Here is a 21,243-nt window from a genome sequence, read left to right as displayed (position 1 = left end):
GTTGGTTTGCTTGTAGCTGAACTCTCTACACGGTGATTTGCTTGTAGCTGAACTCCTTACATTGTGTCTAGCTTCTAGCTGATCTCTCTACAGGGTGATTTGTTTGTAGCTGATCTCTCTACAAGTTGAATGGTGTGTAGCTAATCTCTCTGCAGGTTGATTTGTTTGTAGCCAATCTCTCCACAAGGTAATTTATTTGTAGCTGAACTGTCTAAAAGGTGATTTGTTTGTAGCTGATCTCTCTGCAGATTGATTTGTTTTAGCTGAACTCTCTACAGGGTGATTTATTTGTAGCTGAACTCCTTACATTGTGTGTAGTTTCTAGCTGATCTCTCTACAGGGTGATTTGTTTGTAGTTGATCTCTCTATAAGTTGATTTGTGTGTAGCTGATCTCTCTGCAGGTTGATTTGTTTGTAGCCGATCTCTCTATAGGGTAATTTTTTTCTAGCTGATCTCTCTACAGGGTGATTTTTTTTGTAGCTGACCTCTCTTCAGGGTGATTTGTTTCTAGCTGATCGCTCTACAGGTTGGTTTGTTTGTAGCTGAACTCTCTACACGGTGATTTGCTTGTAGCTGAACTCCTTACATTGTGTCTAGTTTCTAGCCGATCTCTCTACAAGGTAATTTATTTGTAGCTGAACTGTCTAAAAGGTGATTTGTTTGTAGCTGATCTCTCTGCAGGTTGATTTGTTTTAGCTGAACTCTCTACAGGATGATTTATTTGCAGCTGAACTCCTTACATTGTGTCTAGTTTCTAGCTGATCTCTCTACAGGGTGATCTGTTTGTAGTTGATCTCTCTATAAGTTGATTTGTGTGTAGCTGATCTCTCTGCAGGTTGATTTGTTTGTAGCCGATCTCTCTATAGGGTAATTTGTTTGTAGCTGAACTCTCTATAAGGTGATTTGTTTGTAGTTGATCTCTCTGCAGATTGATTTGTTTTAGCTGAACTCTCTACATGGTGGTTTCTTTGTTGCTGAACTCTCTACAGGGTGTTTTGCTTGTAGCTGATCTCCCTACAGGGAAATTTTTTTTGTAGCTGATCTCTCTACAGGGTGATTTTTTTGTAGCTGACCTCTCTTCAGGGTGATTTGTTTCTAGCTGATCTCTCTTCAGGGTGATTTGTTTCTAGCTGATTGCTCTACAGGTTGATTTGTTTGTAGATGAACTCTCTACAGGGTAATTTACTTGTAGCTGAACTCCTTACTTTGTGTCTAGTTTGTAGCTGATCTCTCTACAGGGTGATTTGTTTGTAGCTGAACTCCTTACATTGTGTGTAGTTTCTAGCTGATCTCTCTGCAGGTTGATTTGTTTGTAGCCGATCTCTCTACAGGTAATCTGTTTGTAGCTGAACTCTCTATAAGGTGATTTGTTTGTAGCTGATTTCTCTGCAGGTTGATTTGTTTTAGCTGAACTCTCTACAGGGTGATTGCTTGTAGCTGAACTCCTTACATTGTGTCTAGTTTCTAGCTGATCTCTCTACAGGGTGATCTGTTTGTAGTTGATCTCTCTATAAGTTGATTTGTGTGTAGCTGATCTCTCTGCAGGTTGATTTGTTTGTAGCCGATCTCTCTATAGGGTAATTTGTTTGTAGCTGAACTCTCTATAAGGTGGTTTGTTTGTAGTTGATCTCTCTGCAGGTTGATTTGTTTTAGCTGAACTCTCTACAGGCTGATTTGTTTGTAGCCGATCTCTCTACAGGGTAATTTGTTTGTAGCTGAACTCTCTACATGGTGGTTTCTTTGTTGCTGAACTCTCTACAGGGTGTTTTGCTTGTAGCTGATCTCCCTACAGGGAAATTTGTTTTGTAGCTGATCTCTCTACAGGGTGATTTTTTTGTAGCTGACCTCTCTTCAGGGTGATTTGTTTCTAGCTGATCTCTCTTCAGGGTGATTTGTTTCTAGCTGATTGCTCTACAGGTTGATTTGTTTGTAGATGAACTCTCTACAGGGTAATTTACTTGTAGCTGAACTCCTTACTTTGTGTCTAGTTTGTAGCTGATCTCTCTACAGGGTGATTTGTTTGTAGCTGAACTCCTTACATTGTGTGTAGTTTCTAGCTGATCTCTCTGCAGGTTGATTTGTTTGTAGCCGATCTCTCTACAGGTAATCTGTTTGTAGCTGAACTCTCTATAAGGTGATTTGTTTGTAGCTGATTTCTCTGCAGGTTGATTTGTTTTAGCTGAACTCTCTACAGGGTGATTGCTTGTAGCTGAACTCCTTACATTGTGTCTAGTTTCTAGCTGATGTCTCTACAGGGTGATTTTTTGTAGCTGAACTCTCTACAGGGTGATTTGTTTCTAGCTTATCTCTCTACAGGTAGATCTGTGTTGATTTGTTCATTGCTGATCGCTCTAAAGGTTGATTTGTTACAGCTGAGCACCCTGCAAAGTGTTTTGTTTGTAGCTGATCACTCTAAAGGGTAATTTGTTTGTAGCTGAGCTCTCTCCACAGTGACTAGTGTGTAGCTGAATTCTGTGTAACTGAATTCTCTAGAGAGTGACTTAATTGTAGCTGAATTCTCTACACGGTGCATGACTTGTTTATAGCTGAACTTTCTTCAGTGTGACTTGTAATGTTCTGAATCTCTATAGTGATATATTTGTTTAACTCTCCACATGGTGACTGTCTTCTTGCTGAACTGTCTATAAGATTAACTGTTTGCAGCTGAACTCCCTATAGAATAACTTGTGATGTAATAAAATTCTATAATGGAATAAATAAATTAGCCGAATGCTCTATTAGGGTGACTGTTCTATTAGAGTATCTCGATCTCGCATTTGCTACACGGAGTTGGCTTTCGAATCATAACTCAGTGGTTTGTAATCCGATTCTTCTGTACTACTACAAGGACTTTCTATGAAGATTATTCCAGCTATGCACCGATTTTCAGCTCATTGCTCTAAGCGGTTTGCCTAGTAGGCGTGAAAACTAATATTTTTTATTCATAAAAATCGATCGCGTAATTGTGACACAGGTTGGGTTTTGTGTCATATCTCTGTGGTCTTTATCTCGATTCCTTTCAAACCACCAAAAGGCACTCTTACGATGGTGACTCCATCTACATAGCAATTTTCAACTCATTCCATGAAGCGGTTTACCCTGTAGGCGTGACAACAAATCGATCTTGTTTTACGCGAATAATCGGTCATAACTCCTGAACCATTCATCGGATTTGTACCATATTTGATGCTAGGATTCGCCGTTGGACTCCCTTTCTGTGTGCTAAATTTCAAGGCGATCGGAGTACGCGTTTGCTTGTTATAGCAATTTTTGCAAGTGTGCGAAAAGACGAAGAAGAAGAAAAAAACGAAGAAAAAAAACACGAAACTTTGGCAGCCCATATCTCGTAAATGGCTGGAGCGATTTCCTTCAAATTTGGAATGTAGACTCCCTTGGCTGGCGGACAACTGTGTAGCAACTTTGGTTCCAATCAGATAAGTGATCACCGAGATACAAAGGTGTGAAAATGACGTTTTCGTTCTTCCTGTCAATATATTCACGGGTGTGGCGCGCCGGCTTCTTGGGCCGCACGACACACTACCGTGTGTCTTGATATAAAGTCTTGTTCAGAGAAGAACTTAGTAGCAATGCTGTTCATGAGTGGAATCAGTTAGACACACTCTCTCTCTGACATTTTGGTACTACGTATTATGCTAATGGATTGTGCACACATTAAAATAGCACTTTTACCAAAAAAACTTTACAAATATTTGCAGAATATTGGAATCCAACAGTTACACATTTGCTACTAACATTATGTTATAATGGAAGAGTCTAAAGTGTAACTAAACAATATGGTACACTGTATTATTCTTCATAGAGTCCTTCAATCAGTTTAGCATATTTCTTCAACACTACTGGTCTCATTATCTTCGTCGTAGGACCTGTGGGAACCACAAGCAAGACTAACATTGCTACTGTAGCTCCATCATCATTACATCTTGCTCACCAATTATGATAATGTAATGCAACCGAATTACAACACAGTTTAATCAGTAATCAACAGGAAGTTATTTCTGCATGTCACTACGTTAGGAGCAATATTACTTTTTTGTACATGTGTTTATCATTTACACATTAAATGTTTCTCAGAAGCAGTGGCATATCTAGATTAGGTATCAGGTATGGTTGGGTACGAGGATAACAGTCTAATCTTGGGACTAGCCCTCCTCCCTATCCAGGAAAAATAATCAGGACCACTATGATTGATTAAAGAATTTAGTTTTGTATTTTACATGCAAAAAAATTGTCTTTAGATGTGGTGCATACCATGATATTATGTAAGTCATACTGGTTTTGATACCACCTGTTTTATTTTCTAATACCACCATACTGTCTGTGCTTTATGGCCTTCCTGTGGGCATGTTTCATCCCATATATTGAGGGTAACCAGATATTTGTAGGCAGGTGGTGATTTAGCCAGCTAACTGAACTATGTAAACAAGTTTGTGTTAATACACTGTATGTACCTGAGCTACCATGGGTATTTGGTGCTTTTATTGAAATAAATGACTAGATTCACTAGAAGCTTCAGGTAAGTAGAATTTGAGGAAAGCGGGAATGGGACAGGAATGACTGCCTGATGAAGGTCATCAAGCAATATACAGGTTGGATATAGGTTGGATTTTACAGTACAATGTTTCTTTGTCTGTATCCTTCTGCTAAAACAATCGAAACACTCTAAAGAGCAGTCACCTGCATTAAAATACTCCAATAGAGCAATCAAGAACGTCTTGTAAACTATCCCACCAGGGACCCACATTAATGGCCTGTGAATTGATGGGCTGTAGCTGTCATATTATTTATAGACTAGCCTAGTCATCAACATTGAAAGTTAGCTACTCCCGGCTTGAAGCCATAAAATTTAGTATAAACAGGTTTACAAAGGATGTAATTAGCTGCATATAGATATGGGAAGTTGTACCTGCAGCCTCAAGTAAAAAAAAACATATGAAGAGTATGTGGTAGCTGCAGTATGTCATGGCTCCAATGAGGAGACTAAGGACAATATTTCCAGTATGGGGACCTCTCTTAGAGCCACTTCAGCTTGAAAAACATAACAGTGCTGCATATACTCCCATCATATGACTTCTTATCTAGATATAGAAACAGCGGGTGCAGTTTTCGAGCACTGTCAGTTAACTAGAATATATACTTTGTGAATCTCACTATTCATTTGATGTGCAATAGTAGAATATTTTAAAATGATTATGGTTTATGGTTTCAAAGGAGTAGCTAACTTCAATATTGATGACTTGGCTAGTCATTATACAAGCTAATCTATCGAGGATTGTGCCAAAAATTCTGGCATAATTTTGTAAATAATAGGCTAGCAAAAGCATCAAGCATTATAATAGGATAATTTTCAAGATTTTCAATTAAAATTCACAATGCACGTGCCAAATATACAGCAAAGCATAAACACACTACACCTTATCACATCAAGAAAATGTGCAATGTTATTATTTTTATTATTTCTTGGCTGATTATTCACACTTGGCGGATATAAAGGCTGATATACCGTAATAAAACAGCGAACTCTTAGAGAGCATAATCTGAATTTGAAAGCATGATTTTGAACATAATAGACTGGATTTTTGAGCACTGCTCAAAAGCATAATATTAAGCTATTATCAAAGCATACTTGGCTCAAGCCTAACAGCTATAGTCCATCAATTCACAGGCCATCAATGTGGGTCCCTGGTGGCTAATAACAAAACATTCTTGAGTGCTCTATTAGAGTAATTTAATGCAGGTGACTGCTCTATTAGAATGTTTCAATCGTTGTAGCGAAAGGGTTCAAACAATACCGCAAAGAAACATTGTATTGTAAAATTCATCATTCCTGTTTTCCTCGAATTCTACTCACCCAAAATTTCAGCAGTTTGCAAAAATTACCAATATCAACATATTATTGCACTGTACATGTACGTACACTGTCTTTGAAACAAAATTTTTGCAATATGCATGCAACTGCAAAACTTATAAGTGTTGCATACCTAACTCTCCACTAGCAGCAGTGAAGTCAGTGTCAAGCAATGTCCACTACTCTACCTACATACACATACATAATATTATTTTCTCCACTACGGATTGTGCTGTATGTGTGTACTTTGTCTAAATTGGTCTGGCTGTGTTGTGTGTTGTAGCGATCAATACCATCCTGGATGGCCTTGAATACTATCTTGTCCTTACTACTGATCACTTGTGACACTGTTGTACTGTTGGTACCTAACTCCTCAAACATCTTGATCACTTGTGGGAGAAGATTATCTATGGCCTCTCCACTATGAGGATCTATAACACATTATAATAGGGCATAAAATATGTGATTATTTACATAGATATGTAGACATTATGTAAATTACCTTTAGTGTTAGAAAACACACCAAATAGTCTTTGTTTTCTCCTGCCAACAATACATTGCTCAGGAATGGGGTATCCATCTTGATATGGTTCTCAATGTAATCCAGAGCAATATTAACACCACAATGCAATACAACTAGTTCTATGAATATATACGTATTTGCAGTTTAAGTCACTGTGACTGTTACCATGCTTTTATTCTCTCACCTTTAATCCAACCAGTAATGTGCAATGAACCATTCTAGAACAAGAAATAATGCAAATTTAATTTATTTGTAACCCGCTAAATGAAAAACCAAAGTTAATAGTTTGCATAACTCCGCTTTTGAAATAAATCGTATTGAAATAGTATTTTTTTAAAAAAAGTTAATTTAAAAATGAAGTAGGGATCTATATATGCAATAAAAAGTAGTGAAACAAGAGATGAATGATGGTTTTACAGCATAGCTCAGTGGGAAGTCCCTACTTTGGCATTGAACAAAAGCTAATGTGCCAAAGTAGGGACTTTCCCACTGAGCTATGCTGTTACACCATCATTCATCTCTTGTTTCACTACTTTTTATTGCATATATAGATCCCTACTTCATTTTTAAATTAATATTTTAAAAAAATACTAGTTTGTTTAGTTTTTCTTTGTGGCACAGCTAGCTACAATGTAGCTTGTATTAGTCCACTTGTATTTTCCATATCTGTAGGTATGGGGAAGGTAGATACCATCACTTATAAGCATCTTGCCCATTTGCTCAGGGAGAAGTGGAGTTCCCTATATTCTGTGGTTATGGGCAGGCTTCACTGATGTTTGGGTTCTCCTTGCTGCACTTTTCAGTTACCCCACTGAACACAGCAAGATGTGACTATACATGCAGCGGAAACAATTCTCAATAAATAATGAAATCATTCAAGATCAGTCAACCTATGAATCCAGTCATATACACAACCTTGCTTCCACCACTGATTCCAAAATTAATCTGACTACTTCACCCATTTGTATATCTGAGCAGCACTGATGATCTCATTAAAGCCGCTCTTTTTAACCAGTGTTTCTATTCTGTATTCACTACTAGTAGAATTGACCTCCCATACGATGTAGATGCTATTGACTCATTTGTAGCTGGTCTCTATATCTATATTTGAGAATGAAGTGCTTGAAGTACTCAGTTCTCTTGATCCCCACAAATCCACTGAATTTGATGGCATAGGACCAAAGTACAGTAGCTACTGTACTCTATCACTATACAAAGCGATTGTGACATTTTGCTACTTTCACGATTGTATATAGAATGTAACATACTATACAATTATGATAATTATCACAATGTTATAACAGCATCATATTATGGTCAATTTTGTATAAAATATTTATTTAACAATACACGGTGAAATTGTGTACAAATGTTCAATGCAATTAAGGCCATAGGCAGTTACAGTTCAGTACAAATATGCATGTAGCATAATGAATAATAGTACAGGTAACTTCATAGAAATTCAACAGGTATACTTTTAATTAGCTATACGTAGTAGGGCCCAAACGAACTTGGATTGTCAGGGTTTGAACATTCATCAACTAAAGTTCATGAATCTTTCGAACTTTTAAATGGAGCTGATTCCTGTTTACAAATTATAAATCACAGCATATTAAATGTTAAATGCATGTCTGCAACACACACATGCAGTTGTACTGACTCAACAGTTTTACTGAGAAAACTTGAAATTGAATACCACAAGTAAAAATGTTTGTGATTATACTAGGTTTTAAATACATTTTACTACTGCTATACAGCTGAGACAAGTGATGGCACCACATAGAAACCTTAAAACCTCATAGAGGCATGGCCTGTGACCACCACTAAACCATCAACACATAACTTAATTAAATGCCTAATACCATATGTCTGGCCTCCCCCACATCATTATGGAACAAAGCAAAATGGATAGCTAAACTGCATCACTATCTAATTAGTAACTATAGTTCGAACTGTTCAACCCGCATTCGAATGTTCGTTCATTCGAACGAACCTTCGAATTCACCTAAGTTCGTTTGGGCCCTAATACGTAGTAAGATTTATTCACACAATTAGCTGTTTCAGAAGTATTCTATTGTGGGCTTGTTGTCTTGATCATGTTCATCCACAACTTGCATGTGATGTCACAACATCATGATTATTTATAATACACATCAACATCATGATGTGCAGAGACAATCACGATTAATCCCACAATCAATATAATCTTCCAGCCCTAATACAAACCACTATATCTCAGCCTTAAGCAGAAACTATGTACCTACTTATGGAACTACTTCACACACTGCTTGAAGGTTCTTAGTTTACTAAATTGTTAAGCTGTTTTACTGTAGTTGTACCCAGTTATACTGATAGTAAAATGTCAGTAACTTTAAGTATATGAAACACAATTGTTTTACTGTTTTAAACTCTCAGTAAAACATCAGTGAATGCAGGTTTACTGAAAAACTACTAAAATAACAAACAATTAACTGTTCCATATACTGAGGATATACCACTCTAGTAAACTAAGAAACTTCAAGCAGTGACACTTACGTAACATCAATCCCAACAACAAATAATGGTTATTCTTTTTAGTGTCCCTGTAACAATACCTAAAACCACTAATTTTGATATAATTAATGTAATATTTTTAGATAATTATGTGCAGTTATTAGGCTGTAATTATATATCATTGATTGTAATTGCTGACATACAAAATTATATAATTTGCTTCACTCACCTTTATGCATACAAATCATCCACTCTTCTTTCTTCAGCACTACATAGTGCCTGATTGCCCACCACTATCGACTGAATGTGTAGGTGTACAAGGGCTCCATCTGCCTGGGAGTTAGGCATGAGGCTATTATGCTCCAAAAATTGAGCATTATACTTTTGAGCGTGCAGTGCTAAAAAATCACCTATTATGCTTTTAAGAATTGCCCATTAGTCCCAAAATTATGCCACCATAATTGGCTTATAATGCCAATTTATTGCTGTATTAGACCAGTTTCATTGATATTTAAGCTTCAAATAGTCTTGAATTCTTTAGCTGGTTACTGTATAGAGTATTTCATTTCAATGTGACTGATTTATTAGAGTAAATAACATTCAGTGACTGTTCTATTAGAGTTTCTTACTGTTCTATTAGAATATCTCGATCTGAACTTCAGCTGTGGTTTTGCACAGAAAGGGCATGGCAATCAGTACATGTGTATACACATGTCATGTATTTTATTCATCACTGAGCTAACTTGTAAAGGGGTGGCACTCCTACATACTCCTATCTCTTGGTCCTTAATGAAAGTAGAAAACATGAGCCTCGATCCTTGATTCAGCTAAAAACAGTGCTTGACCATTATTTGAGTGTATTGATGTGGTAATCTCTTCATACATCAAATTTAGAATAAAGAGTGTGTATAGAATACAGTGGCATCACATCACCGTTAAGAGAACGACCTCTAATGAAAGTTAGATCAGCTTTAAAGCACAAATCAAAATCTTACACTGCACATCACTCATATACTAGAAACGGCCTGATAGTGTTAGTGTGATAGCCTAATGGAACTATAGCATGTTAGCAACTCAATGGCTTGTACATACCACTGTACTCAATTTTAAGTTACAAGCTATGTTCTTGTCGAGGGGTAGCCAACTCCCACACAAACTTCTAAATTGTATACGAGAGTCCCAATATTTCAGTATTTCAAAACGTATTTCTGTATAATTTCAATAAATATTTCATGTATTTATGTGTATTTATAATTGGATTTCTCAGATAGTGTATGAGAGTCCCAAGAGTGGGGCCAAGACGTTAGCTACCCCTTGGTTCTTGTTCATATTAGTACTGAATTAGTTCCCCTACCCCATATGGCCCATAACATCAGGGAATTCAGTTATCAAAATTAATTTTAATGTTATGTAATTCAAAACTGATGGTCAGTATGAGGTTTCTACATACAGACATCTTTGATTGTTGAACTGGAGTATTGATTCTGTTGAGTGTATATGCTTGTGTTTAATCATTGGTGCACTACTTTACCTTTTTTGATGGATGTTATGCAAATGCAACAGATCACTGAATCAGATATTAAATTAATGCATGTTTATAATGGAATACATAATGAAATACATCTAATAAATTTTGAACACTATAATTGATCTTCAGTAGTGACGTCACTGACATGACTTATAATACTATTATTGGAACCCTTTTAAAGTTTTTCGATACACCCCTGATGGCTTTAAATACATATTAAGCTTTGTATCTACTACACACAATTACCACAAAGCATCCATTAAACAAATTTATGCACATTATGATTTTAATATCCTTATTATTCTTTGTGTGAAAAACATTATTTACAGTTGAAATTTTGCAGGTACTGTATGCATCTACATGTACATCTAGTAAAAGCAATACAACACGTATGGCTGAGCTAAAGTATCAGTGAGACTTAATATGTACTGTAGCTAGACTAAGTGTAGCAAATAATTAGCAGTCAGTTCACTATTTATTAGTCCGCATGATTAGTGGCACTTGAGTTTGGTGTACAACTGGAGACTTCTTGACTTCTCTGCTTATTTGAAAAGGTAATCTGAAGCTACATTTTCTCATGATAGACATGCAAATTGCTTTAAGATAATACCATGAACTTGCATTCAGCAGTGCTATTATGCATACTAGTTTAAGCATGGACAAAAATATTAAGATGGTGATTATGACAGTAGTGTTGTCATATGCACAAGCTACAAATATGGAATAAAGGTTTAACAGGAATAGTGTTTCTATTGAGTTATTAACTTTGCTACAATACGGAGTACATCTTTCATGCACACAAATGATCAGCCCAAGGACTGCAATGCTTGATATCAAATTTGTGTCTTTGTTTAGAAATGATAGTCCCCAAAGCATCATACGCAATAAGAGATGTAAACCAGGCCAATAGTGAAATCTTTTCTTAAATGGGCTTTGGAAGGCATCCAGTAGAGGATTGAAATATTTTAAAAATCTAAACCTTACTAAAATAGTAGAGCATGTTAGAATTACAGTGAATGCAATCAGTAACAAGAACAGAACACAGGAAGTGATAAACAGCACAACAAACTTCACTCCAAACAGTGGTACACTGGTATCCACAGACCACACTAGCGTAGTGTGATTACTGGGTAGGTGAGTGATTGAGGTATAGGAAAACAAGACATTTGATACAGTTAGTAATACTTTAGTATAGGACAATAGGAATAGTGTAGCAAGTACTGGTAGAGCTCTACGTGCAGTGAGTCTCTGTATTGTAGTGGAGTATCGACTTGTTATGATGAGTAATGTAGCAATGAAGATGAGGTAAATTGGGAACACTAGCTGTAGCCACATTTTAACATAGTCATCCATTCCATTATAAAAACATGTTTCAATTCCCAAATCAAGATTAGCTAGTGCAATGAAAGTGTATGGTGATGATTTGTCTGATAAAAAGAAAGTGGATGCATTAATACTAATAATATTCACATAGAAAATAAAGGAATTTACTTTTCCATCTGTTACTGTAAGATTGAGAACAAACAGCAGGAGTATTAATGCAATTCCAGCTATTCCAAGAGGTATAATGATCAACAAATAGATATTGGAGCAATGTTTACACTGAGATGAAACAAACACAGTACTAAGTCCACGTTGACATTGTCCACACAACACACCAGTCCTGTTAAACTGACACTGTGAGTCAGGAGTGGACAGGTTGAGTTGTAATGAGTGAGGTAGACAGTAGTCAAATGGACAATGTAGGGAGACATGATAGGAGTGTGAGTTGTTGATAGTATGAGCAGATATCCAAGTGTTAGCAGGAAGTGGTATAGTTTGAAGATCAATATCACAAGTAGTTAGTGAAGGTATATGTGATGAGAGGATGGGATCACATTGACAATATCCTTGTGGATGTAGTGAGAATCCTTTAGGACATGGTTGCAATAGTATTGTGTATCTCTCCATCCATTTTTTTATTTCTACTTTAAATACTACTGCTTCTAATAGAAAAGGAAGTTCACACCATTTTTCATTCCTGTGATTTATTTTGTACTTCACAACATTGCATTGATTTGAATTGAGCTGAGCAACATTTGCAGTACTATTGCAGACAAATCTTGAACGAGATTGTGCAGGTTGTAAGATTATGTCATGGGCATGAAACAATGTGTGATAAATTTTGGGCCTGAAAAAGAAATTGAAGTGTACAGTTTGTCCTGGAAAAAACCTCCCTAGTACTTCCTTGCTACAAATAGCTTTGTTCTCACTACAAATACACAGCGTTTTTCGATACTCTAAGCTTGATGGCTTTACAATGTAATTATTGCTAATATAAAAGAATTCTTCCATAACAGACTGAGGTACAGAAGATAAGAAAGCACTACCTTCATTCCAACTGCAGTGAATTATTTTGCTATCATAAAATTGTGTGACATTGTTTTTGTACAGTATCATTGAGTAATTCAATTTTATTCCCTTCTCAAATTCATAATCAAGATTTCCTCGATCACTGGTATATTGTATAAGACATTGTTGAATAGGAATGGGGGGACTACTCTGGAATTCTAGCAAGATATATTCACTAATAAAATTACTATAATGGAAGACATTAACTAAATTGTTATGAGTAATGTTAACTATTATCATTTCCTTGAGTAAAATTTGTTTAGCAGTGATTGCTGTTACAGCCTGACTATTTGAAATCTCGCAGTATTTATGAAAAGTAATATTGCCCTTTAAAGATGTGATTATTGATAAATCATTGGTTATATTAGATATGACCACTTCTTCAATGTATATTGCTATGCATTTACCATGTATCAAACTGGATGCTTTGTGGTTGGTAAATGTAACATCTTTTAGCAAAAGTGATGTTGATCGATTCTTGTCACACGCATGAAAATATTTATCATTGTTAATGTGACAAACATAGGTACAATCGTTGTTTAAAAACACGCACTGATTGACAGATACTAATACCTGAACCAGGTTAAAGCCTCTATGGAAAAAATCAATCTCCACTATCATTCCCATAAAGAAATTGTTAATAAATCTACAGTTAATGAAATGTACTTGATTCAACATAGTATGACTTATTTCAGACACTTTGTATTGGATATTTACTGTAGAATCTGTGCTATCAGAATTTCTACTACTAAAGTAGCAGTTCTTTACATGCAGCATGCTAAATCCTGGGCAGTGATCACAGGACATGAACAGAGCTGGTCTCCTGATAAAGTTGATGTGCATCAGTGATATCTTAAGATTAGAATAGGTGCTGTAATGCTTGATGTTTAGAGCATACTTAGAGTCAGGTACACTGCAAGGTGTAAAATGTGCTATATAAATAGTTCTAGTGTTTAACCTTAAATCATTGCTAGGCTCAGTGTGATACCACATATTTATACTAAATGTAGTTGCATGAGAAAGAGTTGTATTACCCCAAACATTTATGAACTTGATCCCACACAGTTTTTCACACCCATTGGAATGAAAGTATCTAATTGTAACTGAGACACAATCAAAAGCAATTAAATTTGCTTGCTGAGCTGAATAAATTTTGTACTTTAGCAAACGATAATTGTACTTTTTACCACACTCGTTCATTACAATATTAGTAATAACAATGTTACTACTACCAACCACTACAATACCAGCAGGTGAAGTACACTTAATAACACTATTGATTACCTCATTGGTTCTGTTTCCAATAAGTGATAAATTACTAACATGTTCTATGATCAAGTCAGTATTAAGATAATATTGTCCTGGTAAGAAGTTTAGTTGAGTGTGAGAGGTGAAATATTTGTTGGCATTGTTGAGGTAGTGTTGTAGGGTGTAAGTGTTGTTATTGGTAGTGTAGTGATCATCAGGTATCACATAATAGACAGTAGAAGATGTTGTGTGGAGCAGTGATGATAATATCAGAAGCAGTGGAGAAAGCAACATCATCCAGCTATACATACTCCAAGCATATACCTTTAGTGTACTGTGTGTGAAAGCAAACAAATATTACAAACTAACTTTGTAAACCAATCTATCAAGCAGTAAAACAACAATGATCTATATGCACCTACCTGTGATCTTTGTTGCATACAAAACGTCAATGTAAGACCTTGTGTATGAAATTAATATTTGTATTAACTTCTGTGGACTGTAGCTACTAAAAGTAAATATATGCTAAATTTGGTTTGGTCTTTACACCACATGATTGAAACTAGTGTGACTTTGTCATGATAGCTAATTTATAAACATGTATAGAAAATGAATTAAATATAGTCTTCAATAACTGTGGATTATTATAACACAACCTATGGTGTTTCAATTCTGTCTAAATCATACTAAGCATTCCAATAACAAAGTAGGTAGTCTGCAAAAACATGCATGTGGTAAGGCCATGTGGGCACCAAAAATTTGCCTACATTTTCAAACTTCAGTCAACCATAAATTTTATGCAATCTTGCTATACGGCTAAGAACTTTTCGGTACCTTGCTGCAGATAGGCCCCAGCCAATTATGCTGGCATGATTTTAAGCATTATAGTTAACCAAAAACATCAAGCACAATGCTAGTATAATAGGGATGATATTTGAAAATTTAATTAAAATGCGCAATGAGCATGCCTGAAAGAAAGTACATGATCACTGTGATGCACATTATTACTGTATTTCATACTTAAAAACATTTATTAACCATTTCTTGTTTGGTTATTCACACTTAAAAAAAAAAAGAGATACTCTAATAGAGCAGTCACTTACTCTAATACAGTAGTTAGGAAACAATAATGTGCTTTAATAAAATAGTCCTTTCTCAAGCATAACCTTGATTTTGATTGATCACTGCTCAACATCATAATACAGGTAGTCAAAATTTTGGGCATAATAGGCCGGGACCTGGTTGTAGAATGCAAAATAATTATATTGAATTTCAATACTGAGACAATTATGACCTATTATGCAATAAAGTTTAGTCTGTGCCCACGTACCCAGGCCTGGTCACATATAATCTTATCTAACTACAGTAGCTCTTATTGCTTAGGTCCATGCTTCTGAATCAGTTTTAAATAAATATTTTTAAAATTATTGTTACAAATGTAGCTCCTGTGAAAGTTTCACACTGACTGATTATGGTGCATTCTCTTTTAGAACTATATTCTACAGGCCACTTTTAATCTGAATTCAGTTCAGGCCACATAGTTATTCTAAGGGTTAGATACTGTAGTAGCATTAAAAATGAGCATTTTGTGCACTTTGTGATACAACTACGTATGAAACTTTCCATAAACATTGTGCTCCTCTTGACATGTTTTTTTGATGATATATATGCCATCACGGATTTGACCTTTGGTGACCTTTACAGCCATTTTTCATTGAAACATTTTTGTCTTTATCTCCCTGAGGGATTATTTTACACTGTGAAAACATGGTATCAAATTAAAAGTGTTGATCTAAGAACTATAATTGACTTTTGTTTGAAATTAGTATCTCATTCCACTACAAATTTATGATCATATTTACTGTATAAGTCACAAAATTCTTTGCCCTTTGGGTGTAAATTCCTAATGGGTAAGTAATTCATAGAATTTCAAGGCTAATATAAATGATTGATCATAACTTTGGAATGCAATCACCTATTGAAAGCCGAGTAGTTCGTTTTAGCAGCATCTTTACTTTGAAACTGTAAAAAAATGTTGCCTCAGGGAAATAAAGATAAAAACAATGAATTTTCAATACAAAAATTGCTGTAAAGGTCACCAAAGGTCAAATATGCCATGGCACTATATCAAAAAATATATGTCACAAAGAGTAAGAGATAATTTTTTATATGGAAAGTTTCATAATTGTATCAAAAAGTACACAACTATCGCACTATGCCGCACTACTAAGACTCAGAGTCCCCAAAGTGTTGATAGGTATATAATCTGAGTGAAACTACAGTTTTATTAGGTTTCATTTTCTCACACATAAACAATGTGTCAGTAAGGCTATATGGATAAACATGTAAGTTTGTATATGGTTTCGATTTAATAGATTACTGTACTTCAAGAGGTTTCAGTTTTACCTAGGCAATAGCTAACTACCACCATGCAGCAAATTAAGCTATTGTATGATCTCAAGGAAGGTCTTCTATCACAAACAGAAGCCAATTAACTTGCTATTGTATACAACAGCACGTTATGGCATGTTTTCCTAAACACACTGCCCTTCCACTGCACCAAGCTCTATAAAAATTACCAAACAAACAATATGAATGCAAAAAGACACCACACTTTGTGGCAAAAGCACAATTGTACAGGTATAACAAAATATTGTATCAACTTGTCACACAATAGTAGTCATAACAAATATCAAGTTACGACTTTTAGTTGCAACAAACAATCATACAGGACATGACATTAATTATAGGGTATGGTATTCCTACACCACATACATTAATCGCAACAAAAAATCAAACTGAAACAACATCCACACTCCACAAATATCAACACACGTTCATACACATGAACACTGATTGCAACAGAACATCAGTTACAAAAATCACAACATTCAGTCACAAAAAAATAGTGTTCATGACAAGTACCAGTTGCAATAAATGAAATATTCATAATTATTAATCATGTACAACAAATTGATCGCAACAAAGCATTGGCTACAACAAGCACGACATTCACTTGCAACAAATATTGTTTGCAACAAATACCACATTCAGCAACATTCACAAACAGTGATACACACTACAGCTTTGGATAAGCTGATGTTTAATATAACAGGCATGGACTACATGGCAAGCAATTCTGTGCTCTGCAGCTGCCTCCTTTGCCAGGAAGAACACAAGATAGCAGACTATGGTGGATAGGTGTGCGGATAACTGTCTGTTTCTGGTATATACTGAAACTAGAGAAGATCATGTAAGGTGGTCTCACAGCAGTGTAGTAACAAAGGGATGGTAATACCTTACCTAAAGCTATTAACTGATTATGATATGCACCCATCCAGCTATTCTAAAGATGACAGATGGTCATAATAAGTGTCTAGGCATGTGATATCCAAGCAGGCAAGTTCCAGCTTTTCCAAAAAAAAACTAGCCTTTTAACTTGTTTGTTTCTAAGACAACAAACTACACCCAAAACAGCTAGGAGACTGAGTGACAGTAGTCACAGAACATCATAGTAATTAACACTGATCTCATCTTTATCTCATTTTTGTACTGTACAATATTGTAATTATTGTAAGATGTTCTATTCCTTCTAGGATACTGTATAATGTAACTGTTGCACACTTGCAGTAATATCCAGTGATGCATTACTTTATGTAATATAGAAAGTGTCATTATAATAGCAAAACACAACTACGTAAGTACGCACATGTGAGAAGAGCTTGAAAGTGAATTTCATAAAAAGGAAGCTGTGAATAAAATAATTATACTACTGTAGGTTATATACATTTATACTTGCAACGTAATTACAGATGTAGAAGCAAGTAGCAATTTAACATATAGGTGAGTTAATAATGCATCTAAACCTGCCCTTGAGGGTTAGTTAGATGGATATAAAGTATGTGATGTACAGTATGGAACTTACAACTGCTCTTGTGTATTACACTGTAGCTATCTGTTCAACAAATTGAGGCAACAAGATGGTCGGGATATCACTACTACTGATGTTGTCACTGCTCCACACAACATCTTCTAGTGTCTATTACGTGATACCTGATGATCACTACACTACCAATAACAACACTTATACCCTACAACACTACCTCAACAATACCAACAAATACTTCACCTCTCACACTCAACTACACTTCCTACCAGGACAATATTATCTTAACACTGACTTGTTCATACAACATGTTAGTAATTTATCACTTATTGGAAACAGAACCAATGAGGTAATCAATAGTGTTATTAAGTGTACTTCACCTGCTGGTATTGTAGTGGTTGGTAGTAGTAACATTGTTATTGCTAATATTGTGACGAATGAGTGTGGCAACAAGTATAATCATATCTTTAAAAATTCATACATGACTAGTCTGTTTGTTTGCAACTGCACGGTCATTACAATTTATTATTTTCATTCACTAACAATAAATAGACAAAGTGGTATAATGTTTTTGAACACTCTGCAGAATATTAAATTATTCAACTTGGTAGCACCAAACTTAACAATTTTATATTACAAAGTGAGCCATCTGTATGCAGAGAGTGCTAACATCATTTATATTGATCGTTTAAATATGTATACACCTTGGAATTACTTTGCTATATTGAAATTAGAAATGCAAAACAGTTCTGTCATTATCAACACAACATTAATCAATTCAAGTTTTACAAGTGGTCCAGTCTTGCAAGTGATGTGTAAAGAATGCTCTGGATTCAGTATCATATCAGTGATTCAATGCAACTTTAGTGACAGTAGAAACACTAAAGTAATGGAACTTTGGCAGTATTATACACCATCAGTGTTTATCAATTATGAAAATTGTATGAGCAACAGACATCCAAATAATATTAAATTTACTAATTGTCGTTTTTCAAAATATAACCTTACAACAACTCATTATTTTAAAAATTCATTAATGCTATTTCTCTTTGAAAAATATAAAAAAACAAACACTAGTATGCATACATTCGTTTCTATCACTGACTGCATTTTCACCCACATAGTGGCTATAAATTGCATTACAATGCATTATGAGCAGTACAATCAAGTATTAGTGTCATTTAAAAATATTACAATATCTCATCTTTATGTTTTGAGAAATGCTTTGAGCTTTTATCATATTAATTTAACTATAGAGGGATTAACCGTAACAGACATCATGAGTCACTTTTTCATTGATATTACAGATGGCTACTTGGAATTTCATAAATATGTTGAAATTGCAAGTAGCGTTATGATGGTTTCTTTCCATACACCTGAAATATATTTAAAAGAAAATGTTGTAATGAATTTTACTAGCAATCAACTTCTTTATGTGATATTTTCCAGGCTACAAAAGTATCCAATTTTAAGTTGTCCCATTCAATATATAAGCTCTAAGCATAACTTGGACAAGAGGTTCCTTGCTCATGAGCAACTAAATTATTCTGTAATACTTGACAGAAATTACATGTTAGGATTATCAAATACGAATACGAAATGGTGTAAATGGAGTTCAAGGGCAGCTTTTTCACAAGTAACACCTCTTCAAGTAAATGAAAGGTTTGTTCACTTCATGAACACTACTCTATCTAAACGGGAAAAAATAGTTTGCTTATGCAACAGCAATATAACGTATAACTGCAGTCAAGAGGAAATATTAGAGGATGCTTTTCCAGGAGAGCACATTTCTATCAATCTTTTTCTGAGACATTCTAAATTCACTGCAGTAATAGTAGAAAACATTGATGAAAAATACAGTGAAAATTCGCTTGTGTGTGATACTGGTAAAGAAAAGATAAAGCTTGAAATAGCACCCTACGAATGCAAACGTGCAACTTATTTAATTAAGCAGAAATCTAAAAATTGGTGTGCATTAAGTTTATTGGTTACTGCATTGCCAAAAGCCAACAACTGGCTAGCAATGTACACTGTTTTACTTAGACCCTGTCCTAAAGGATTCTCACTACATCCACAAGGATATTGTCAATGTGATCCCATCCTCTCATCACATATACCTTCACTAACTACTTGTGATATTGATCTTCAAACTATACCACGTCCTGCTAACACTTGGATATCTGCTCATACTATCAACAACTCACACTCCTACCATGTCTCCCTACATTGTCCATTTGACTACTGTCTGCCTCACTTATCACAACTCAACCTGTCCACTCTTGACTCACAGTGTCAGTTTAACAGGTCTGGTGTGTTATGTGGACAATGTCAACATGGTCTCAGTAATGTATTTGGTTCATCTTACTGTAAACATTGCCTCAATTTCTATTTGTTGATCATTTTACCCATAGGAATTGCTGGAATTTTACTTGTAATTTTGATGTTTTTGCTCAACCTTACTACAACCGAAGGGAAATTAAACAGCCTTTTATTTTATACAAATGTTGTAGGCATTAACAATTCAATGCTTTTTCCAACTCGTGGAACAATGTATACATTCACTGCACTTGCTAATCTTGATTTGGGAATTGAGACTTGCTTTTACAATGGGATGGATGATTATGCTAAAATGTGGTTACAGTTAGTGTTCCCAATTTACCTCATCTTCATTGCTACATTACTCATCATAACAAGTCGATACTCCTCTACAATACAGAGACTCACTGCACGTAGAGCTCTACCAGTGCTTGCTACACTATTCCTATTGTCCTATACTAAAGTATTACTAACTGTATCAAATGTCTTGTTTTCCTACACCTCAATCACTCACCTACCCAGTAATCACACTACACTAGTGTGGTCTGTGGATACCAGTGTACCACTGTTTGGAGTGAAGTTTACTATACTATTTATAGCTTGTCTCATCCTCTTCTTAATATTGGTACCATTCAATGTTGCACTACTATTCACTAGGACATTATCATACTTCAACATAATAAATTACTGCAAGCCTCTACTGGATGCTTATCAAGGACCATACAAGATCAAGTTCTATTATTGGCCTGGCTTGCAGCTTCTGATGAGAGCTATTTTGTTTAGCATATCTGCACTGGACAGAAATATTAATTTGTTGGTCAGTGTCATTATGCTTGAGGGTATGATATGGGTTCATGTAATATACTTGCCATTTAAAAATATTCAACATAATATAATGGAGTTTTTCTCTTTATTGAATCTGCATACGGTGTTTATGGTAATACTTGTCACAACTTCAGAGGTAGTTATAGTTAACATTTCTGTTGCCTTA

General features: G+C 35.2%; 1 protein-coding gene across 1 annotated transcript in view; it reads left to right on the top strand.

Annotated features, from left to right (window-relative positions):
* The first annotated feature begins 17,834 nt into the window (after positions 1-17,834).
* LOC136259383 (uncharacterized) overlaps positions 17,835-21,243 on the top strand; it is a 130,649-nt gene continuing 127,240 nt past the window's right edge. The window contains exons 1-2 of the mRNA XM_066052875.1: positions 17,835-17,893; positions 18,002-18,285. The gene's annotated coding sequence lies outside the window, so the exon portion shown is untranslated. The remainder of the gene's footprint in view (positions 17,894-18,001; positions 18,286-21,243) is intronic.

This window comes from Dysidea avara, chromosome 6 (assembly GCF_963678975.1).
Source record: "Dysidea avara chromosome 6, odDysAvar1.4, whole genome shotgun sequence".
Taxonomy (NCBI): Eukaryota; Metazoa; Porifera; class Demospongiae; order Dictyoceratida; family Dysideidae; genus Dysidea; species Dysidea avara.
Note: the sequence above shows the minus strand (reverse complement) of the source record. Positions and strands in the feature narration are given on the sequence as shown.